Source organism: Heterocephalus glaber, unplaced genomic scaffold, assembly GCF_053883595.1.
Source record: "Heterocephalus glaber isolate CG9 unplaced genomic scaffold, H.glaber_assembly_v1.0 deba00001556, whole genome shotgun sequence".
Classification (NCBI taxonomy): domain Eukaryota; kingdom Metazoa; phylum Chordata; class Mammalia; order Rodentia; family Bathyergidae; genus Heterocephalus; species Heterocephalus glaber.
In genome coordinates this window covers 583,225-608,164 of record NW_028258347.1, presented here as the reverse complement: position 1 = coordinate 608,164, position 24,940 = coordinate 583,225, and the positions used below count along the sequence as shown (strand labels likewise).

The following is a 24,940-nucleotide window of genomic DNA, read 5'->3' as shown; positions in this document are numbered from 1 at the left end:
CTGTTGGCTTCTTGCTGGCGATCCTGCAGTTTGAAACAGCCCCGTTTCCAAAGGGCAAGGCCCCACCTTCCATACCTGGAGGCGCAGTGGACCAGCTGGGCACACTGCCCTCAAGTCTCGCTGGGCAGCTTTTGGGAGCCGTATGGGAAGGGTGAGGTGAAGCAGGGTGGAGGGGCCACATTGAGGACACCGGGCTCTGGGAGTTCCGGGGTGTGACGCCTGACAGTGCACTCTTGAGAGACTTTCAGGGTTTCTGTCCTTTCAGGGTTTTGATGTGGAGTGTGGTTGTGTTGTGACCAGGAAGGGGGAGGTGGTCTGTGGTGTAATGGGTAGCGCACTGGACTTCTTGTGATGGAAGAGCGATTCAAAGGTTGTGGGTTCAAATGCCACCAGAGTTGATTTTATTTCAATAATTTTGCTGGGCATGGTGGTGCACACCTGTAATGTCAGCATTTGGAAGGCTGAGGCAGGAGGGATACTGTCAGTTTGAGGACAGCCTGGGGTACATAGTTCAAGACCAGCCTGAACTACACAGTGAGACCCTGTCTCAAAAAAGCACAAGAAAAAGAAGAAAGGAAGTGAGGGTGGCAAGTCTACCGGGCTTTGCTGAACGCCATGCCGTGCCAGGGCCAAGGATACAGGTGCCAGGCAGCCACGGTCCTGCCTGCCGAGGACTGATGGCCCCAGTGACTTTGAGTGTGAGATCGGCAGGCATGCTTGGGTTTGACTCTAGCTTGGGTGCCTGCTGGCTGAGTACCTCAGGTGGTTTTCTTCTGTGATTTCCACCTCAGAATGGGGATGGAGGTCATATGCACCCTGGACAGGTTGGTGGGGACCGAACTGAGTCCAAAGCACTCACGTGTGAGAAGCAGGCGGTCGAGGCCAACGTCCTGTCTTGTCCCGTGGAACTGGAGGGGCGCCAGGCTGTGAGGGGACTTGTTGCCATGATCCTCACTGGACCAGTGCAGGGTGCAGAGTAAGGAAAGGTCGGGGTCCAGGCAGCTGTGCCCAGAACGGTGAAGGAGCTCAGAGCTCCTTGGCTGACCTGGGGAAGACAAAGCACCCGACCTTGGGAGTCCCCGAGAAGTTATTGCTGTGAAGTAGAAAACATGTGTGTGAATTTTCTTCTATAGCGACAAAGGAAAGAGGCGAATAGGGAAACAAAACCTGCAAATAAGTTCACAACACTCACTGTGACTTCTGACACCCATGCATGCACGCGTGCACACCCACGCGCACACACAGATTCAGCTCAACTGCCAGTAGGCGACAACACAGTTCTCTTTGTCCGAAGCTCTCAGAGGCCAAGAGGCCACTTCTCCTGCCTCCTCCCGTGCCCAAGTCCCGGGGTGGTCCGCAGCGCGGGGGACACAGACAGAGGCCACCGGGACCAGGCAGGGAAGCCACTCTGAGTTCCTGCTGGCTGCACGGAGGCGCACTTGTGTGCTGGAGGAGGTGAGTGCGAGGCCACCTGCTCTCTCCTCAGAGCCTCTCTCTCCCCAGTCAGATTTTCTCAGTGTTGTCTGTGTGTATGGAAGAAGAAACCGACAGAACTGCTTGAGCTTTCTGTGTCTTTTGTGAAACCCGAACTCTATTTGATTTTTTTTTTGATCAAGAAATAAACAGATTCTGTGTGTAACCAAAACCTTTGGCCTGGTTGTTGATGATTATTTTTTGCCTTAGCTGGGAAGCTTTAGTCAGGTCCTCTGTCTCAGAACTGGGTGCCTAAAAATATTCTGTGAATTTTTTCTTGAGTGGTCTTTGTTCTTGCTGATTCTTAGATATCGTCTGCAGTCGAATCTGTGAGCCACTCACATCTTCTCGGGAGTGGACAAATAAATCTTAAGTCCATGTAAAAATAGTATCCTGCCCTCAAGTGCAGAGAGGCTCCAAGCCATAAATATAATTGAATTCTTGTTCACCTCTTGATCCCAAACCTTTTATTTAAATTGCAGAGACATTTGTTTTTAGAGCTGGACGGATCCTCTGTTGTAGATTTTCCTTTCTTCCAAGGCCAACCCTGGGCAGTGGAGGAGAGTTTAAAACGATGGGGAAAAGCTGACTTGTTCTCCGGGCCATGGTGTAGCTCTTTCTCCTCTCTGATGAGATGAGAAGCAGACCCATGCACGGCCAGGCTGCTGCTGTGGGAGAGGACGAAGCTCTGGGTTGTTCTCCGGGGAGAACCTGGCTTGAACCTGAGCAGCTGTTGACCTCACATCCTTCAACTGAAAGATGGAAGGCGTAACAGCACCAGCCGGGGGCTGCTGAGAGAGCAAATCACACAGAGTGTGTGGAAGGCCGGCGCCCCTGAAATGCCCACTAAACACCATCCTGTGTTATAATTTTCTTTTCCATCAGGATCATGACCATGTCCCACCATAAGTGTTCCTGACCTGCACTGATACGGCAGCGACATGTCACATGTGACTATGCGAATAATTTAAGTTCATTAGGAGAAAACAAAAGCAAGAGTTCATCTCTCACTTGCATCAGCTGCCTTTCCGGGGCTCAGCCCCTCACGTGGCTGCGTGGCTGCCGTGAGGACCCGTGGCCAGAGCCTCTCTGTCTCCTGAAAGCTGATGTCGCCCTGGTGTTTCACCAGCGGCTCTGTACACGCGCACACTGAGCTGTCTTTCAAATAGCAACTGTTTGATGAACTAACTGGGTCAGGCGTGACCTCCATAACTACACTGTGACATGAATGAAGATAGATCGGTGATCTAAAAATGTGGCTGGCAGATTAGATGCTTATTGGCCTGGCAAAACCAACTGAACCGTACTCCATTGTGTGTGGATGCCACATTTTCTTGATCATTCGTCTGTTGATGGACATATAGGCTGCTTCCAAGATTTAGGCTGTTTATTATGAGTTGTGCTGCTGTGAACAGGGTGTGCGTGGATCGCCACAAGATGATGGCTGTAGCTCTTTTGGGATGATGCCTGGAAGGGGAGTAGCTGGGTCGAGGTCTCGTCTAGCGGGACATTGCCCAGGGGTGCGGAGCTGCCCTCAGCCCAGAGCTGTGCTCTCAGCCCTGACTCTGCTGAGCCTCCCTGTGTGTTAGCAGAGCTCTTCGCGACTGTGCTGGGTCCAGGCTCTGGACGCCCTGAGTCCCCTCTGTGCCCAGTGGTGGAAAGGCCCACTCCACACTGCTGCTCTGCCCACTTCCTGCCCAACTCCCTACTTGTGTTTTTCTCAGTCCAGAGGAGAATTTCCCAAACGTTTCTCTTTCTGAACCCACTTCTCTGCTTCTTCAGGTTCCCTACCGAGGATTGATGATTGTTATTTGTTCAATCATAAATAATAATTTTATTGCATCTCTAATTATCTTTCCACATCTGTATCTTCCACTTTTTTGGTCACACTTAATTTATTTTTCTTAGGTTCTTAAAATAGAATTATTTAAAAATAATCTACTTAGTAATTTTCCATGTGTTGTTTAACAAGTTCTGCTTGAAACAAAAGCTCTAAATCTCTCTAAGTAAGTGAAAATATGGTGAAATTCCAAGGACAGGTGCTCAGAGATTTGGAACATTGTAATTCCAGGCATTGGAGGCAAACAAGAGTCTGAACAAATGGTCAGGTTATGTTCTTGCCAGGAGAACTGTACCCACAGCGCCAGAATTCGGGAGAAGCCACCAGATGTCTTCCTTCTGGCTTGGCCTTCACTTCAGGTAGGGACAGGGAAGGGAAGAAAAGGAGCAGTTATGTAATTGTCTGTTTATAGCTCTGGCCTGGTTGATACAGCAGCTGTCGCTGTGAACATGTCGGTCTGTTTAGAGATGGCTCGCAGCTGTAGGCTACCTCTGCACTGGCGGGTCACACCTTAACAGCTTTGAGTCCTTTGACTTTTCCAAGCCCCTGATCCACAGCCTTTATTATTCTTGTGTGTGTGTGTGTTTGTGTGTGTGTATTATTATTATTATTTTTGGTACTGGGGATTGAACTCGGGACCTTGCGCTTGCAAGGCAGGTGTGGTGCCACTGAGCTAAATTCTGGCCCTTATTATTCTTGTTTTTAAAGCATTTCACTCACACAGGACTTCCAACTTGTGACAGTGATGTTTATCAGGAATACAGATCCTTGTTGGCCACTTAAGGGCAAGATGATTGTCAACCCCACGGGCGCAATTATAGGAAGCTGCAGAAAGAACCCCGCAAACCCCAACACCAAACAAAACCCCCAAACTTCAAGCCCTTTTGCCTGAAAGAACTTCCAAAGCTTAAAGTTTAGTTTAAAATGGAGATGGGTAAAGAACACACCATAGCCGTATGCTAACTGAGGAATACATCTCAGTGCCCTGGCTTTTTTGCTTTTCGAGACAGGGCCTCACTGTAGTTCACTATGCACTCACTGTGCAGCCCAGGCTGGCCTCGAATTTGCGGTGACCCTCCTGCCGGGCGAGCACCACCATGCCAGGCTTGCCCTGAATCTTGTAAAGACAACATAAAAATTGGCTGGTGTGGCCAGTGTGACTTCCTGTGTGAGAGGTGGGCTTGTATCTTTCTCTTAATGCATGGGCCGGGAGAAATGTTGAAGATGAAGTTGGGAGATGCCGTGCAGGGGCCGCTTTCCTTGTTTCATCTGTAGTCAGTGCGTTGCTGGATCGACCCGTTCACCTCTTCCAGGGACCATGTCTGGGTCCTCCGTGTTGGGTTTGCACTTCATGTCGCTGCCGTGAGACGCTGCACTCTCCTGGCGTGGCAGGGTTCAAGGCTGTTTGTCTCCTGGATGTTGTTGTGGATTCTTTTAGGCCCTGCTCATCCCATTCACCTCCACCTACTTCCTGCCCCTGCCCCTGCCCGCCTGACTGGGGGATCCTTCCTTGGTGTCTCCTGAGCACCTCTGGCTCTGCAGTGACTCTGTCTCCTCCCAGGGAGCTGATGCTGCCTCCAGCTGTCCCAGACAAGGGCCCGGCATGTAGGAGATGGTGCTCTCCTGTGCTGCCCCTCACCTTGTCCCTGGGCGGTGTCCTGATTGTAGAGCGGCTGGCTCAGGCAGGGCTCCAGCTCGGCTGCCTCCCCTCAGCTCACCTTCAGTCCCGCCTCTCCCATCTGCAGGCTCATGCTGAGCTCTGAGTGGTCCCAGGCCTAGGTCCAAGGTTTGCAAAGGGAATGGATGTTCCTCCCTTCTCCCAGGGGGGCAAGTGCAGCCCCTCCCCGTGACTGTCCTCTCCTCTCCGACTTTTGGGGTCAGAGTGCTCTAACTGGTTCATGGACATTACCTTTGCCATTCTGCCTTGGCATCGATGATTTCTAACCTGAGGTAGAAAAATCCCCCAATTTATATCCCGATGCATAGGTACCGAGGAAAATACACCTGCAGTGGGTGGCATGCCTGTCTGGCCAACACCAAGCTTTGCCGGGGTAGAATTTGCTCTCAAGGGCTTTGGCGGGAAATTTCTCCCGAGAGAGCTGCCTGACAGTCCTCGAACTCCGTGAGTAAACCCCTGGGCGGGGCGGCTGGCTGCTAATAAGCTTGGAGCACGCGACACCAGAAGGCGATCTCGCCTGTTTGACTAGAGCAAGGGAATGGTTCTTCGGTCACAACACGGAGGGGGAATAACTGGGCCAGCACCGAGCCCCTCCTGCTCTCAGCCTTCTGAGCTTAGATGGCTGTGCTGTCCCCACTGTCCTCTGGATTTCCGGGACTTGCCACGGGGAGCTTTCTGGGCTCATGGAGCTAGGGGGCAGCAGTCTTCAGGAGCAGTCCTTGTTCTGATTCGCTCTCGGCCCCTCGGCCCCGCGCGCATTCCCTGTAGCAAATGGGCTTTTGAGAGGACCCCCTACTCTCTTGGGTCATCTCAAGCCCGTGGCCCAGGCCACATCCAGCCCTGGGGCTCGCACAGAACCCCAAGAGTGCTGACAGCGTGATCCACAGGCGTGAGGGAGGGCTGAGCCTCCTTACGAGGACGCCTCTCGGGTCTGCTAGGGCATCTTCCGAGTGAATTAAGGTCCACTCTGACACAAACCAGTGTGCTGTCGTGTGCGTGGGTGAAGTGCCTGTAACTGTGCTTTTCCATCTCTCTATAGCCAGGATTTGTTTTGGGGGAGGCATGGCTTTTGGAAATAGGGAAAAGAGAGAAAGGAGACAGTTGGCATGTTCTCTACGTGGCCTGAAAACTATAAAGGTGAGGAGTGGAGACAAAGGAAGAGATAAATGCATAAATCAACAAAGGAGATAATTAGAGAATCATTCAGATCCTCATTTCTTCACTCAGCAACAAAAGCTGTCTCTAAAACTTGAACTGAGAAATGGGGAGGCCACATGAGGAGGATTAGAAAGGCCTTTGGCCAGTAGCACTTCAGCAGGACAAATAAGCATCCTGTAAAAATACACCTGTGACCACCCCGCAACAGCTGCCTCGGAGCCTGGGGACCGGCCGCATGGAGGATCGGGCCTGAGTCTGTCCTGGTGTTATGAGGCACAGCAGGCAGCCCTCCTGTGAGTAGTGCCAGTGACAGCCCGTTCCCATCCTGTCACACATGGCCCTGGGAGCCCTCAGGAGGCCTTGCCAACGCTCCTGTCCCTGGCCTGCCTGCACACAGGGCTTCGGGACAGTTGTTTGCAGCGACAAGTTCGCTCTTGCAGCTGGTCAGCTGCTGTGAAGCCAGTGCCGGGTAACAGTGATAGTGGCGGGAGGACCCATGTGCGTCTGTGTCCTCATCTTAGACCAGAAACTTGCTGAAACTGGGGTTCTCCTTCAGGGGGACAGAGGCAGCCGTCAGGCTCCTGCAGCCCTGGAGCCTTCCTGGACGTGCCGCGAGCTCGTCCCTTCCTGCCTGGCTTCCGTCCACGCTTCCCAGGACAGGGGCTGGAGGTGGGCCCATGCTTCCAGCTGCAGGTCTCCCCTCTGCAGGACAAGGCAGAGCTTCCTGTGGAGCAGCCAAGGAAACCTGAGGCTCTCCAGGCTGCAGCACATTACCCTTTCTCGTGGGGAGAGAACAAAGCTAACGCGGCTTTCCTCATCTGCTTAGATAATGCCATTGGTGCGCACAACAGTAAACACTTATGCAGGGCTTACCATGTGCTAGACCTTGTGGAAACTCATTCAATTATCACAGAGCCCTAGGAAGTAGGTGTTATCGCCCCCCTGCTTTATAGGAGAAGATCGGGGCACAGAGAGCTCGGTGTCCAACCTCGGGGAAGCGGATAGTGTCTGGGTAGTCGGGTTCCAGAACCTCTGCTCCTAATCGTCCCCTAATAATCAGTCATATTCATGAAGTAAAATTCAAATGAGGCTGTGTGTAAAAGTTAGCCTCTGAGCCATGAACAGTTACCAGTTATTACTCTCCTTTGGGTTTCTTTTGGGTGAATGTGATGGGCACAGTCCCTTGCCTTCTCCCTTGAGTAAGAAGGACCATAAGCCATGTGTCCTGACGTGGTGACACGGTAATTTTCCACTTCTGTGCAATACAATGCCATAACATATAGCTTGGATGTAGCCCCCCAAGTCTGTGCCCTCCCAGCGCCCAGTGCAGGTCAGATCCTCCCCAGGTCTCCCCAGGCTGCCATCAAGGGGCGGCAGGGCTGCAGCTCCCAGTGTCCTGCTGGCTGTGGCTGGGTCCTCTCTTGTCACCTGAGGTTGCCTGCACTTCCCAGTCCGCAGTTGAGAGGGAGACGTTTGCTTCCTTCTAGGCCAGCCCGGAGTGTCTCTCTGACTTATGACCCCTCTCTGCTCAACTGGGAAGGAGTGTGATCCCATTGGCTTTGCCGAAGGATGTAACCTAATGGAGGAAGTGACCATCCTGTTATTCCCATAGGCTCCACCCACACTGCAGGGCCCCATCACACTGAGTGTATGCCGGGGCCATCTTGGAATTCCACCCAGGGCAGTGGTGTGGTTTTGAAACTCATGGGGTCTCTACAACATGGCTGGGTAGGTCTTAGGTGGAATTGTGGAACAGATTACTAATTAATATGAACACACAGCCTACATGTATGTATTCATGTGCTATTCCACTAATGCTGCAGGACCTGGAGCTTTTCTGCTAGGGCTTTGCTGCCATGGGAATAATCAAGGCCACCAAATGCCCTGCAGAGACGATCCTGAGGCAGCTCCGGGACCTGATGCAGCATCCTCTGAGGCACATGGGTTCACCCCATTTCTTAGAAGCCCCCATCAAGGGCCTAGGTGGTGGGACATTTCTCATCCCGAGCAGCATTGTCCTTTGAGAAAATGTATCATGTCTCGTTGCCAGCCAGTTGGCAGTTGTTCTCTTTCTGTGTGGTGTGGGGAGGGTCTGTATGGGAAGGTGCTGGTTTAATTCCTGTTACATCTCGCTTGTGCTTTTCTGGGAGAATTTAAATCTCTGTTACTCCTGAGTGACCATCGAGGGGCCAAGGTCAGTTTGGAGCAGTGGGCAGAGGCCGTGCAGGACCCGAGTCACAGGGCCCGGGTCCCCACCCTGGGCAGCACCGTCCTTGCCAGCCAGGAGTTCAGTTTGTGAAGTTGAAAGATCTGCAGACCGACCAACTCGGATGACAAGCTGGGGGAAGCAAGGACACCGGAACTGCCCGCATGTTGGGCGCTTGAAACCTTAGGTACAAAACAATAAACATCTCTTACTGACAGGAGACGTTTTATTTATAAAGTGCTATCAGTTCAGGCCAAGATGATGTATATATACTCTTGTTTTAAGACTCAGAAAACGGGAAATCCCTATATCCTAGGTAAGAAAGGTGATAAATTGATAGGAAGAACTTTGGTTTGTCCCCAAATGGTCCTGCTAAGAATCGTGCCCTCCGTGTTCTAGGCTGTGGGCAGAGGCCCCTCAGGAACCCCTAACTGACAACCATGGGAACATGCTTGTGTTTATTATGAAAAATGTGCTAATTGTAAAAAATAAAGTGGGAAAAATAAAAGACAGTAAAAAGCACCCTTAAATCCCCACACCTAGAAATAAGTTAATATTTTGACATGTAAGTGGATCATATACATTATATCTATATTGCTTAGTTACTTACACAGTTCTGGTTGTAAACTGAATTGGGCAAGAACCAAATCGAATCAGTGATTAAGTTCAATGTTGACTTTAGAGAAGGGAAGAAGGGTTGAAGGGAGGGAGGGGAATGGGAAAAAAGAGGAAGACTCAAGATATATTATGTGCAGATACAAATTCCTGTGATGAATGTGATCATTATGTATATCAAAAGAGTGCCGATAAAATTAATTTTAAAAAATGTTGACCTTATGGGGAAATTTGATTTGGTTCTCATCCAATTCAGTTTGTGACCAGAATCATGGAAAGAATAAAGTTTGTGAACCAAGGTGTATATATATATATATATATATATATATATATGTGTGTGTGTGTGTGTGTGTGTGTGTGTGTGTATACACACATATATATATATGTATGTATGTATATATTCACACTAAATACATACAACACCATAATTTGGTCTCCTCATTTTAAAACATTTTATAGATGTGTGGTTTTTTTTTTTTTTTTTTTTTTTGGTACCAGGGATCGAACTTGGGTCCTTGCACTTGCAAAGAAGGCGGCATAGATGTGTGGTTTTTGACATGTTATAAATCCCCCCTTCCAAAGTTTAACACAAGCATGGACTCTTGAGCCTGAGTGTGAAGGAATACTGGCCGAGCACTGTTTAATTTCTTTGCCTTGGGTCACTTGTTTAATTTCCTTTTTTCTCTGTTAAATAAGGACAGTACTAATAACTCACAGGATCATAGTAAACATTGTTTTAATGTATTTGTAAGTTGCTTAGAATACAGCTTGCCACACAGTCATTGCTGAATAGCATTTTGCCTTTGTTAATGGTTTCATATAATTCTGTTTTCTGAGTGAACCATAGTGTAAGTTATCATGGATTGCTTGATGTTTGGGTATTCTCAATTTTTATTCTTGTGAAACTCTTGTATGTACAGTTTTGTGTGCCCATTTGAAAACATTTCTGTAGGCTATGTTCTAGGAAGCAGTTTCTGAACCAGAATATATGAATCCTTTTAAAGTTGCTGTTTGTTTTTGGCAAATTCACCTTCCGAGAGGTTACACTTCCGTCTGGTACTGTTTCCGCCTGGGTACTGTTTCCCCCTGGGTGCTGTTTCCGCCTGTGTACTGGTTGTCTGTTCCTTTTTCTCCTTGGATGTTGAGATAAAGGGAAGCATCTTCTGTTGTTTTGATTGGCACTTCTTGGATTACAGGTAAGGCAGCTATTTTTCTGTATGTTTATTTGCAATTTATGCTTATTTTTTATAAATGATCACAATTGCTTCCCGGTCTTCACTTATTTTTAGATTTTCTTTCAAAGTGACATTAAATATTTTTTTCTCCGTTAAAGACATATTGAGTAGAGTACATTTAATAACCGAGATGGTGCAGCTCCCCAAGGGGTGTGTCACACCCCGCAGAATTAGTTCGTCCCTGTGGCTGCTCCAGCCTCTCATCTTGTCAGAGGGGTTTTGTTATAGTTCATTTTCTTCGAATTCTTATTTTTTGGTTGTGTTTCTATGCTGCAGTATACATTTTCGATATGAATAGCATGTGCAGTTCGTCAGGGAAGGGATTGACGTGCATGCTGTAGGAAGGCTGTGAGCAGAGGCCGTGCCCTGCCTCTGTGTCCTGGAAATCCTTCTGGATCTGTAGGCTTTTGTGAAAGAAATTTCATTAGCGACAATTTTCATCTCTGTAACTGTGGCAAATATTGTGACTACCTGGGAGAAAATCTTTTGATTTATTAAAGAGATAAGCAGCTACCTAATGAGAAACTGTCAGTAATCTCCTGAATGTGTGGAGGAATATTTAGTTTTAAAAGCCCAAACAAGCTCAGGAACACACCGCACACACACTCACTGTGTAATGAATTTCTGAATTCTGTGGAGCAGGATATCTCTGGCCCCATCATACGCTCTGCTGAGTGTTCAATACCAACAGAAGCTGATGTTCTTTATTCATGTTCCTGATTTTCTCCACAGGACTCTTGCTGTCTCACAGCAGGCCGAAGCACGTGATGAAAACATGTTTGTAAAGTACCGTGACATGTAAACAGGGAAGACGAGGAACATGTTCCGTTCTACAAGACAGACCAGTGGGAGCAGTTTAGTTCAGCGTAAGGAAGAACTTTGTTGCTACAGGAAGGAGCCACCCATAATATGGCTCCCATTTTTGAAATAGTCACTGAGATCCACAGTAGAGGCTAAGTCATCAAAAAGTAAAACTAGTTAATTAGAGACGAATCCCAGATTTCTTTAAACTATGATAGTCTACTTTTTTTTGATATCAGGGATTGAACTCAGGACCTTGCACTCGCATTGCAGGCGCAGTGCCACTGAGCTAAATTCCTGACCCAACTGTATACATTTTTAAAGAAAAAAAAGAACCCAAACCATGTGCCTACTTCTCTGACATAGCTGAATTCATGAAAATGGAAAGTAGAATGGTGGTTACTGGGGACAGAGGAGAAGGGGGAAGGAGAAATTGGCTAATGATATAGGCCAGTGATGGCGAGCCTTTCAGAGACGAGAGCCCAAACTGCAGCCCAAAGCCCACTTACTTATCACAAAGTGCCAACCCTGCAATTAAACCTGAATACTGAGGTTTTAGTTTTAAAAAAAACAACTCATACATTAACATCATTTGTTTTAAAAGAAAAACAACACGCGTGCCGTAGGTTGGCCACCATTGGTATAGACTTTTATATTTGTACTATGAAAAGGTTCTAGAGATTCATTCTAAAATGATGTGGATATACAGAACACTACTGAACTAAATTTGCTACAGGTATTGCCAAAGTGGCCATGCTACTGAACTATATTCTTAAAATGGTTAAGTTAGTAAATTTTATGTTACGTGGTTGATAGAAACACAGTAAAAATACCCCACATGTCTGCCGTGAATAGATCCCTAGTATAAGACAGTTCCTGCTTCCTGTTGGCCCACGGTCCACTTCTCCCATTAGAACCCGGGGCCTGGAGCCCGAGCCAACACTAGTCAGCTGTGGTGGCCAGGAAAGGTACTGCCAGAGACCCAGTGAAGCAAAGCCCTTCTCCCTTCTGCCTGTCTTGCAGCCTCCTGCAGGCGCCAGCAAATAGGGACTTGAGATGAGATGCTGTTCACATAGCTCCACCCCTTTGACTCTTCTGCATGCATATGGAAACTCAATAAACAGCAGCGCCATGACTGTGCCTCTGCCAGGGCCACAGATCAGCAGAGCCCTTGCCCTTTTCCCGAGAAGGGAGGTTACAAAGTGACATCAGGCTGTGTGTCCATTTTCTTTTGAGATGTGAATTCCTCTTAGAGGTTAGCAAATCCCATTTATTTTGCAATCCAGAAGGCTAACTTGTAAAGGTAACTACTGGCCAACACTCCTTATATGACATGCTGTGTTAAAGGAAAAAAGAAAAAAAATGATTTCTATGTAAAAATACATCCATGGCGAGTAAGGAAGGAAATCCATATAGCTGGGCTAGTCCTTACTTTGGTAACTGATCCTGAAGCCATGATAGATGTATGTAGGGTATAAATATGAGTAGATGATGTATGAACACCCGTCTCTATGGATAGATCCACATCCATACCTACATCTAATCTATCTCTCTGTCTCTCTTCTTTACTCATTCCTATGTTTCTGTTCCCTTCAACGAGTCTCTTGTTCTGGTGGGTTGCCACCAATCTTCATCCCTGAAGTGTTGGTCACCTGCTTTTTATTGGTCTGGTAAAAGATTCTATGAACTTCACTATTGGAATGGAAGGCAGAACAGCACCCTGGGGAGTGCTGGACTAAAGACATCTTTCCTCATGCTGCCACTGTGCAGCAGTAACCCTATTTCACCTTAATAATTGTGACCAATCTCACTACAATAAAGCCTTTCTTTGTCACTTGGCTCAGTGGCGCAAGAAACTAAAATCACCAGGTGGCGGTCTCAAATTTGAGTTTGATGGAACTATTCTTGTGCCTTTGGTAGAAATATCTTTCCTCAGGAGCTGATAATTCTGACTGGAAAATCTCAAGCATTGGAAGCAAACTTTCTGCCATCAGGTTATTAGGTGCCATAATTCAAACGGAGCCTCCAACTTTAGCCCTTAGTTCTGTATGAGTTGCTGATTCAGAGCGTGTGCCGTATAGATGGTACCATTGTTGCAGAATTCCAAGAGACAGGAGAGACCAATGGGCATCAGGAGGACTTTATTTTAGGTGAACACCAGCTCAGCAGACTCCTGTCCAAAGGAAGAGCAATGAACAAAAGAGAAGCTCTAGTTTTATACATTTGGTTGAAGAGGGGTCATCTTTTTAGTGATGTAGCAAGAGAATTTACCTGACATAGAACAAGGGGAGACAGTTTTGTAATTTAGCCTTGAAAGAAGACAGAGCCTTGCGAACCTTGTAAGAACAAGATGACATAAACTTTATTCACAAGACACAGTTGCCAATTTTATCTGTACCAGAACAAGGAGTTATAGCGACAGAGGAGAAGGGGTGGGGTGATCCAAGGAAAGGTAAACTGCCCAAGGCTGGGAAGGGAAGAACATGTTTTTCTTTAAGTTCTGCTTCACCATGACCTTTCCATGTGCTGTCTCTCACTTTGTGACATAAAGGAGCTTTTACTAGGTGCTGCTCTCATCTGTCAGCTTCTGATGGTGACACCTGTAGCCAGACCAGAGAATTCCATGGCCACAAGCCAGCTGTTACACTTCTGTTGTTGTGTGGTTAGTGCTTTGGCTGTGCCATGTTGTGAGGGTACCACATATTCTCTAAGTATGTGAGTGAATGGTCCTTGCAAAAGGCAAATCCATATCCACAATAAGCATTTATTCCAGTGGGAACAAATCTTTGCCCACTCCGTGGAGAAGATCCAGGATAATCAACCCTCTGTCAGGTGGCAGCTGGTCCGCGTGGGCTAGGGCAGGCTGAGCACTCACTGGGGATGGTGGTTGGATTCCCTTGGTGAGACTATGCGTAGGCTCCTTGATTGTTGTCACAGTCACCCTGAGGAAGTCCTTGGGGAGGACAGTTGGGTGGCTGTGGAAAAAGAAGGCAAGCCAGCACCCTCAGAATGTGTTGTGTTGTCCACCTGATTACTGAGAACCTCTTCTTATGTGAATAAGCAAACCAAGTACCAGGTACAAATATTTCATAATCTTTGCCCCTTCCAAAAGGTCATCCATATACCATTCCCCAATGCTCTCTTTTACCGATTTTTAAATTCTGTTCTTTCCAAATCTCTGTCTAGCCAAAGCATTTACCATTATGTATGAATGAGCACAGAATTACATTTCTGGCCATCTTTCAGTCTAACGTGGGTATCTAGATGTATTGTGAAGTTCTACCACATGGGAGGATTTTCTTTCTCCATTGCTTTTCAAGGCCTCCCCTGAGTAGATACACAATAACCTACTTCCTGCTGGTGCTAATATATAATGGAGAATCATCTGTAAAACATATCGGAGTCTTTTTTCTGCACCATCGTCTGGTTATAGGGAACCCCTCATAAGGTCAGAGGTACAGGCTGAGAGAGAGAAAACAGAGTAGAAGGAGTAGGTGGCCATGGGATTGGAATCATCTGATGTACAACATATTTGTGTCTTCAGGGCCTGCTACAGGCCCATCTTCTGTATCACTTCCACTTGGTGACATATCCTGACAGCGCTTAGCTGATCTTATGACCTGGTGGACCAAGTGATGACCAGTTAGTTTATGGTGGGGGGTTCAGGTTGTGAGGTTACCAGGTGTCCAAAGCCCACAGCTCTGCCCTCCCAGGGGCACTGGTACAGGGTGATGGTGGGGATCAGCAGCTATATTTCAGATGGACACAATTAGCAGAAGAGGTTGGTTTTACTTCACGATTATAGTATTCTGAGCTCTGAATCTTAAACAGGGGTTGCCCCTGGCTGGTGACACCGTCTGCTTTTGTACATGTGAGGCGGCTGCCATGTTCTCATCCACCACAAACAAGGCTGTAGAATTCTGCATAGCTATGGACACCTTTTCTTTTCAGTCAAGTATGTTTGTTCCTGGCTAACTTGTTTTCTAGTACTGATCACAAAATTTTGAGTATGCATATTTAAACTCATCTTTCCTTAATAAGAATCATTTTTGCCTTCTTTACCTATCATAACTTGAAAAATTTAGAAAATCCCAGTTTTTAATACGTGGATTCACAACTGCTTCTGTTTGTGAACAATTCAGTTCGAGAATAGAAGTGTTCAGTGAAATTTTGCTTCCATTCGCGAACTCCGCATCGGGTGATGAACACGACTGTGGCTGTCTTCCCCAGAATGGTGGAACAGAGCTGCCATCGTACTTCTAAGAAACCTGGAAGAGTCATCATCACCTTCTTCTTCATCATCGTCATCATCATCTTCGTCTTCTTCGTCTTCTCCCTCTCCCTCTTCCTCTCCTCCTCCTCCTTCTGTATAATAAAACTACATTATTGTAAAATAAAATGCAGATACAACTCCCACTCCAAATCAAATATATATCTTCATGAATTACTGCAAGGCAAATCTATTTGTTGCCAACATTCAGGTCAGGAAATAGGACTTTGCCACTCCCTCTAGAAGTCCCTTTCACGTGTCCCATCTTGGTCACCGCCTCCTCCTTCCCTTCATAGGTAAACATCGCCTAGATGTTACAGTATTCACTCAGATGTCATCATTTTGTTTTGCTTATTTCTAGAACAATGATACCCCTTTCTTTTAATCTATAGATTCCCTTGTTCTATATCTTCCCATGTACAGTACCTCCACATCTTGGAAAAGCCCAGGCTTCTGCTCTGTGGAGTTTCTCAAGGTCTGGAGTTTGCTGATTGCACTCTTGTGGTTCTTAGAAGTAACCCGCTTAGCCCTCTGTATTTTCTGCAGTGGTATAGGACTTCAAGGTTTGAGCAGATTCCAGTACAATTCCTTTGGCAAGATTAGAGGAGTGTTTTTCCTTAAGAAGCACATAACATTTGTGCTGTCCATCTTTTTGTAATGTCAACAATCATTAATATTCAAGCCTTAGATCATTTATTTCTTAGGGCTTAAAAGATGGTGATATACTAATTTTGACACTTTTTCATTTTTTAGTCATAGTACTTGTGCAAAGAATTGCTTCTGTTTATCTACTTTTTGGTTACCCACTGGCATGCCATATAGAAAGGTCAAGATAAATGTTTGATTCTTTATTTCCCGGTTTCAAAATAATGAATCAGTTCTCTTTCCTCCTCCTAAGGCGCAGATGCCTGCATGAACTTGTGGATTTAAGGATACTTGATGGGTTTTATCTAATTCTAGCCACCTCTTTGAAAGCTGAAATGAAGGTGTAGCTGACCATTGGGAGCCTCTTAAAGCTGACTTCTGTTTATTTTTCCTGGATATTATTCCTTGATGTCTTTTATGAATATAAAACTCCATGAACTGAAAAGTCAAGAAGTACCCATTGACGTCAGGCCTTTCTCCAGTTCTTTGTGCCCTTACTGACCGGGAATCTGTCCTGAGGATTGGAGCAGACCCTCTGCCAACAGGGCAGGTGCGGCTTCTGTGTATGCGTGCTCTTGGCTTTGTCTGAAGAGACTGGAGTGCCAGCTTCCTGTTGGGCTCTGCACCAGCCTTGTTCACCTCTTCCGGGAAGCTCTGATATCAATCGCTTTCTCTAGAATGACTTGTTCTTCTCTGAGGCATGAGAACTTGTCTTGTCAAATATTGAGGGGAAAACTGAAAATGGTCGAAGCACTTCCTTTTAATCCCCCTCCGAAATTCTCAGTGTAACCCTATATGTGTCTATACATTAACCTTTAGGGACGAGAGAGTTAATCTTATTAAGTGTGTGATTGCTTCAGGTTCCTTTCTGTGCAGCAGAAGGACCTTCCTGAAAATGAGCCGTGCTTTCGAAATGTAGCTTCCCATCCTTGGAAAACTCACCACACCTCTCTCCTCTTGGGAACCTGCTTTTTCCTTTAGCTCATACGCTGTTTGCCATTTTTTATTTTCTAGCTTGGACAGTTCTGAAATTCTTAACTCTCACTTTTGCTTCTGTGACAGTGACTTTGTGGCAGTGGGGCTAGGAAAATATTTATGATGAAAATTGGGCGGAAGAAGTGGTCCTTCATCCAGTGCGTGAAGCAGAGGATAAGGTGGTTTTGAAGCGTGTGGTGTCGCCCCTGTGGCAGTCACCTTCTGGTTTCTGTTCCTCACGTTTGCAGGCTGGGCAATGTGGGCTTGCACGATGGGCGTTCTTGTGTAGACCCTTCTGTAAAGCAGTCTGCAACCTGAGCGTCAAGGCCCTCCACGGTCTGATCACCATCCTGTCAGAGCTTTCAGTGACTCCCTGTTGCCTGGTGGATGAAGTATGAACTTCTCGCCGTGGTTCCACTTCAGTCTCCAGACCCAGTCTCTGTCTTTCCTTGGGGCCCCTCTTCAGAGAACCTGTACAGGTTGCCTCCCTACATGTCTGCTCCATGCAGAGTGACTTTCCTTTCATCTGTACCTGCAGAAATGTTCTCCCCTCCTTCAGGACCGCCTCCCTGATTGCCTCAGAGGAACTACTTCCTTACTCTTTTGAACTCCAAGAGTGTATTCATGACTTTTGTATTGTGTTATTTTATTATATGTCTAACAGTTGCTTTCATTTATGTGTTTGTCACCCACTGATGGGGCAGATTTTCCTGGACAGTCCCCGATGACCCTGTCCCTCCAGCATCCTGACTGGTTAATGCTCCTTTCACACTCGAAAGTGTGGACTGTGCGTTTACAGCAGCCACCTTCGGAATAGGCCTCGGAGAACCGGGCCCTCATACCCCTGCCGGAGTCTCTGGTGATTTGGCACTGGAAGTCACACCTCCCATGGTGGTGGGTAACGGAATCTGCAGAGCTAAGGCCACCTCGCTGGGGCCACTTTGTCCCCATCTTCAGGAAATGCTATTTTCCCATCAGAAAGTGGGGTCCCCTTTAGATTTGATAAACAGCTCCTCCCCTCAGGGGGCTCTGGGAATTGTTTCTCCATCCCTGCTTAGGGGATGCTTCAGAGGACAGCACGAAGTGCTGTGCAGAATGCTTAGCACACACATGTGAAAGGACTTTATTTATTTACTCTTCAGTTATTTTAAATTCCTTTTTATTTAAAAATCCCCTACAGTGGCATCGACAGGAGTGCCGCATCTCTGACCCTTCAGTCCTGTGCTCACTTTCTGTCATGCTTCTGCCATGCATGGCCGAGCGTGTGCTGAGGGAGGATTCACGTCGATGTTCACACTTGTTCCTGTGAGCTCTTGGACTTCACCCCTCAGTATTTCTGCACAATTCTCCTGAGAGGAGGAATGTCCTACACATCCTCATCTCATGAGCACTCCCACAACACCAATGATCTCACAAAACCATCTGAAATGCAGCCACATTCAAATTCCTCAGACCTTTTTGTTTTATTCCATCATGTCTCCTTCATCTTGTCTGTTAATTCAGCTGACTCCCTTTGCTGGGTTTGTCGTCAATGTCATCCTGTGCTGGGGGTGATGACAGTGACGCGTTACCCATCTGTAAGGTTCCACACTTCCCCCACTCCTGCAGGGAGGGTTTTGTCTTTACCAACTCAACTTCTTCCTCCTCCCCCACCCTCTAAAGGGAATGGACCTTTGCCCGATTCACCACTCAGCGATGCAGCCCTGGGAGTTGGGCTACAAGGCTGGCAGGGTGGGCGTCCTGTCCTGGCAGGAGCCAGCTGCTAGTCTGATCAGGTACACACCTTTCTCCCCAGAGGAGAAAGATTAATATCCACAGGGAGAGAACACTTTCTTGGGACTCTGCTCTGAAGTCTTAGGCTGCCTTAAGGGGATTTTAGCAGATTACAGAGGTTTATCATCCCAGTCGGAACACTTTTGGTGGTGACGTAGTTATAGAGGATATGAATACAGTGAAATACAGGCAGTAATTCCAGGGTTATACTGCTTATACTGAACAGTGTCAGGAGAACCAAGACAAATGGTCACCTTGGTTATGTCCCTGCTTTGTAGTGATGTGTGGGTGAAAGTCAGGATGAACATCAGGGAAACTGGGTGTAGCCTGCTGCACATCTGGTCCAGATGCAGCTGCCCTGCAAGAGCTGCAATTTCTTGTGGTTAAGCCTATGTAAGAAGATGTCCATAATGGTTTCAAAATTTTGATCTTTCTGATATTTACCTGTTCAAGTGATAAATCCCTCAAGGATAGGACACAGTCAGCTTTCATCTTGTTATTGACTTTTTGTTAGTCCTCTCTTCACTCTGTCATCAAGCTTATACTGAACGCCCACCATGTGTGGGTGCAGTGCTTGCTCTGAGCAGACCAGAGGCACCCAAGGGAGCAGGGCACACTCGAGCCCTTTGCCCTTATTCTGGCTGGGCTTTGCCCACATGTCAATGAGCATGGCAGCTTCATGACTGTTATTTCATGTTGGAAAAACTCTAAAATGCAAAGGAAAGCACAAAAATATCTTGTTGCTATTTTTGAGGCACCTGAGGACATACAGCCCACCCTGCCTGCCTGTCCTTCATGGGTGCTCATAGTCTGGGAGAACAGTGGTGTGGAAGTGCATTAGATATCAGCGGTGCTCCGGGCTTCACTCTCCAGAGCACCGCTGAGCTCGCAAGGGAGGCAGTAAGCAGAAAATTGTTATTATAGCAGCAGGAAGGTTGGAGCTACCATACATTGATTTGAAAACTTATAATAAGTGCTAGGCACTATGTTAATCTCTGGGATAAACGTGGACTGGAACCATCTCTGCAGGGGGTGACAAGCTCTGAAATAATAACCAGTCATCAATATATAGCCATCGGTTGTGCCAAATGAATGTAGCAGCAGGACCAGATTTCTTTTGGGGAAAGAAGACCTCAGGGAAACTTTCTATGGGGAGTCACCTTGAACTTAGGTAATGAACCTGAAGAATGAGTTTAAGTCAGGCAAGGGAAAGGTAGTTGGGAAGGGGTCTCCCCCATGCAGCAGTGACTTTGCTGAGGAGGGAAGAGAGCCCATCAAGGGCTGGACCTGAGACACAGGTGAGAGGAGTTTTTATTTTGAAAGAGGCAAAATTATCAAGTGGACCTTTTGCAGGTGGGATGGGGGAGTTGGTTGAAAACTAAGCAGTTTCATAAGACTGGAGCACAGGGTGTGAGGGGGGACCCTGCACTGAGGTTTGAGTTCTTCCTCCAGCAGGAGGGAGTTATGAAGGGTGGGTATCAGCACGGGTGACATCAAATGTGGACTGGAGAAAGGTGTGTCTCAGGGATGGATGAGTGGATGGAGGACATCGAAGGCTGAGGTCTTAGAGTTTCCGCAGAAGCATGAGGGAGGTTGGACCTGTGGCTGTGGTACCAGGGACAGAGAGGAGGCAACAGGGACACTGGGCAGTTCCGACTGCAGGGCTGGCTGCTGATGAGCAGGCTGCTCAGCATTCTGCCTGTGCGATTTGGGGAGAGGGAGGAGTGCGGTGGGGGTTCTTTGAGCAGGCAGATGAGCTGGATTTGCCCCTGCTGAGTGCTCAGCGCTGCGGCAGAGCCCACTGAGGTGCGGAGCGACTGCTTCATTAATGTGTTCAGAGGCTGATGAAGTTCTCGCCGAATAGTCGTGATAAGCTAACATGGTATTTATTGAAAGAATTGGAAGCGGGCAAACGCTTTATGAAGGAGCGCTAGCATTTTACAACTGACAGATTGCTTTATTTGGAGTAGCTCAGGACAGACTTATTTTTTGTGTGTGTTTGTGAGATGTTCAACTTTGTCAGTTTTGAAAATATGCTATATTTGGTATGTTTCGATAGTGAGTTTTCAAAAACAGTTAAATATTACAATCCGGCGCACTGCGTTGTTTTCTTCCCAGCCAGTTCCCGGAGAAATAACAAGTCCAACATCTGGTGTTCTTCTCTTTAAGGACTCTGGCAGGAGAACAGCAGGATTAGGCTTAGCACTTGACGGATCTCCAGACGTAAGAGTTTCTCCTAAACTTGAGTCTGAAGCCAGGGAAATGGCCTGGGCTGCCCTGCGGAATGTCCCGGAGGAGCCACTAGGACAGTTGTCGTATGGCTGAGCATTCCTGGGCTGCACAGGAGAGCTGGCCACTGCGGTGTCATCTGCGATGGGAACACAGCGAGGCCCTGTCAAGGCACCAGCAGGACAGGGTCTTCCCGGTGCTCGGCTTCTGTTCTTTGTCAGCCCAAGCTTTGCTGGCTGGTAACGGTAGTTCTTCCTTCTCACTTCATTTTTCAGTGTCAAATCCTTGGACTCTGAACTTGAAACCCGTTTCCAGCTCCAAAGTCAGATATTCTTCAAGCTGGGAGGGCTCTTGATAGTGATCTTAGCCCACAGCCCCTGGATTTGTCAGGAGGAGAGGTGGACGGTGCGCCCGGTCACGCAGTGCGGTGGTCACGGAGCTCTGGCTGCTCTGGGCTCCTCCGCGGAAGGCACAAGGTGGCCTGCCTGTGCCTGGGGCCCTGCGAGTGGCCCGAAGTCAGTCTCCTTCACTTGGGAAAGCATCTTGGAAATGCTCTGGCTCAGTTAAAAGAAGAAAACACGTGTTTTTCTCTGGAAACTTATTTTTGTTTCTTCCCAATGGGTGTTCGTTTGAGCCCAGTGTGGTCTGTTCTGAGTTGTCCCCAGCCCAGCCTGACACTAGTGGCCTTGCTGCCTTGGTGGACATCAGTGCCACAGTTGCAGCAAAACTCCGTGTGCTCTGAAGGAGGGCATCATTCTATACTCAGGGAAGAACACATGAGGGGCTGTGGCCGCTGCAGGGCCTGGGGCCTGGGGCACATGCACCTGGGAACTTCCTCGAAGCAGCCAAGTCTCCCAGGGAAATGTCCGAAAGGCCCCTTGAGTCTTCCCGCTGAGACTCTTGTACCTTGGACCCAGGACTGAGTGTCCTGGCCCTCGGGTGCCTGTGGGACCCAGCTGTGGCTGGAGGGTGGTGTGTGGTGGGCGGATGGCAGTTGAAGCAGTGGCCCAGCCCAGGGAGCGAGGGGAGGTTCCGAAAGGAGCTCTGAGTGGGAAGGGGAAGAGCCCGCTGGCCTCACCGTTTCCCGGCCCGGAGCAGTGAGCAAGGGCTGGGGAGGCTTTCCTGAGGGGCCACCTCGGTTGTACATCCTGGCTTTCTCTGTTCTCCCTCCACACGGAACCCGAAGGCTGGCCTGGTGCGGGGCAGGGTGGGCGTGGAGGGGGAGTGTGGCCCAGCGCTTCCTGTCGTCTGGGCCCAGAGAGGACAAAGTCAGGAGCTTTTTCCTTGTCTCTGCTGGAGACTGTCTTCTGAGGTAGGCGATGCTGAGATCCTGCTTCTGGAAATGGGAGGATCTTGGGGTACCACGGGGGCACCAGCTGCTAGCTCACAACTGAACTCACTCCGTCTGTAAGGGCTCAGCCCTGGGCAGCAGACCTGCCTGGTGCTGTGCCCGCCCTGGGGGCTGTCTCCTTCCTGGAGCAGCGAGAGGGAACTGTGTCTGCCCAGGCCTCACTTGCTGAACGCTGCCGTGTCCTGGTGGGTTTTCCTCAGTGCTCTGGGACAGATGCTCAGATGTTCCTTCTCTCGGTAGCAGAACTGAATTCTGTACCAGAGAAGACCTAGGCTGAGAGCCTCTGTTCTCCTCCTGCCTCACAGTTCTGCATCCCGGCAGGCTGGTTGCCATGGGCCGCACTAGTGAGCTTCCTGGTCCCCGGCTTCTGTCTGGATCCAGGAGGCAGGAGGTGGTGTCCCTAATCCATCCACATTCCGTACTTGGCCCCCTTGTCAAAGCTCCCACTTCATTGTGCCGTCTTGTGTCTGCTGGGACCCTGAGCTAACACATCACCTAGTCCTGAGGTGAGGAAACTGAGTCACAGAGAGGCCTACTGGCTTTTCCTGGGCATCTTTTCCTTCCTCATTTTCACAGCCATGGCTGAGAATCCAGACTGTCTCAGAGGGCAGGAAGCCTCTTGCACTACAGTCTTTTCTGTGTGGCGCATTCTGGGACACTTCCATGTGTCACGAAAGTGTCACCAGGCACCTTTCAGTAATGAAACACTACTTAGAGAGAAGGGAGTCCTCTGGGAGGAGACCGTCCTCCACTGGGCAGTGGGCAGCCGGAAGTGCCTCCTTCCTTCGGGGAGGGAGCCCTAGTGCCAGGGTGTGGCTGGAGGAGGCGGGCTCATTTGCCCCTGCCTTTCCACCCCATGTGTGAGCAGTAAGAGTTTGCAGTCCCAGGCCTGACCACATGTGAGTAAGTGTGTGTTTGTGTGTGTGTGTGTGAGAGAGAGAGAATTTCATTCTTTTCTTCAATTTCCAAAGTTCTCTGCAGAGTCCCTTGAAACCTTCATATTTTAAATTTATTTCTCCACACTGTGATACCCTGGATTATATGGATGTGTCATACAACTGAAAGCATCTTTTGTTGTGATTAATGAGGGGAGTTGTGGTACATTCCCAGTGCCTCTGAGTGTATGTATGTGTGTGTAGCTGATGGTTCTACGTGCACGACTGTACCCTTATTTTTTAGTCAGTTCAATTCAATAGCTACCTGAGGAAAAAAATGTGACTCTTGGGTGTTGACTGAAATCTTCTGGTGATATCTGTTACTAAGATTTTCTTGCCAGCATCAACACTTGTGGGAAGATGTCATCATTTTGGGAGAAGGCCCCAAAGATGACTGGCTGCTCTTCAGAGTTGTCACATCACGAATGCTCTTGATGGCCAGAGGACAATACTGTGTGTGTGGTGATTTAAGTTGGAATTCCCAACTGTCTTAGTCACTTTGTCATCACTGAGACATGCTTCCCAATACCTATAACTTAAAGGAGGAGAGGTTTATTTGGGCTCACAGTTTGTAGAGGTTTCAGCCCATAGTCAGCTGGCTCCCAGGCAGGGCGGCCTGGCAGAGGGGCCTGGCAGAGGAGAGGAGCTGACACCATGGTGCACAGGAAGCAGGGAGGGAAGGGAGGAGCCAGGAGGGAGATGTACCCTTCTAGGCCCCGTCCCAGGCCCCGCCTCCTCCTACCAGGCCCCGCCTCCTCCTACCAGGCCCTGCCTCCTATCGGCCAGTCAGCTATAAGGCCCCATGATCTGGTCAGATTTAAAACACATGAGGTGGGGCCTGGGATTTAGCTCAGTAGTTCTGGTGCCTGCCTCGCAAGCACAAGGTCCTGAGTTCGATCCCCAGTACCAAAAAAAAGACACCCCCCCCCCCCCGCCAAAAAAACCCACATGAGGCTTTAGGGACCATTTTAGATCTAAACCATAACACCAATGAATTTATTTCACTTATATTTTCATATTTTCCTTTTTATGTCCACAGTATAAATCCATGTCTAAAAGAAGTAGAGTTCTTTTAAATAAGTATAACATAAAAATTGTATCACACTTGTGCTGTCATTTCCTTTCATATTCATATAGAAAATAGCATGATTCTATAATCAGTGAATCTTGACCATCAGTGCAATATGATGTTGAAGTGGAAACCTTACTGAACCATCAGTATGAATCCACAGATGGCTTGGGAAGCTAAGGGGTGAGGAATGGGCTTACTCATTTTGACACAAGGGTCTGTTAAGTGCGTTCCCTGGGTCTAGAGCCAGGCTAGGCATTGAGGATGCAGCTGTCCGGGGCAGACAGAGGGGACCCTTGTCACGGGGAGGCCAGAATGTGTTGAGTAACTAGATGCTTGTGATGTCACAAAGGGAAAAGGCAGGCTTTGGGGGAAGTGCACAGGGGAGCCCAGTGACACTGAGTGGAGAACAGAAGGGTGAGTAGGAGTCTGTCGGGTGGATGAGACTGGGAGGGGAGGTCGTCCAGGCCGCTGGGCGGAGCCGGTGGAGCTGGGAGGCAGCAGAACAGGACCCGAAGGATGATGGAGCAGAGCGGCTGGCACAGAGAGGGGCTGAGGGTTGGAGGAGGAGGGGCCGCTGGCTCCCAAGGGCCTCCTAAATTGTGTGCGAGGTGTGGCCTGCTTCCGGCGATCAAGAGGAAGTTGTGGAAGAGATTTCAGGAGAAGAAAGTCATGCTCAAATTTTAG

At 48.3% G+C, this 24,940-nt stretch overlaps 1 protein-coding gene across 2 annotated transcripts in view; it reads left to right on the top strand.

Moving 5' to 3' along the window:
* Ncald (neurocalcin delta) overlaps nt 1–24,940 on the top strand; it is a 383,940-nt gene that overhangs the window by 95,930 nt on the left and 263,070 nt on the right. The window lies entirely within an intron of this gene.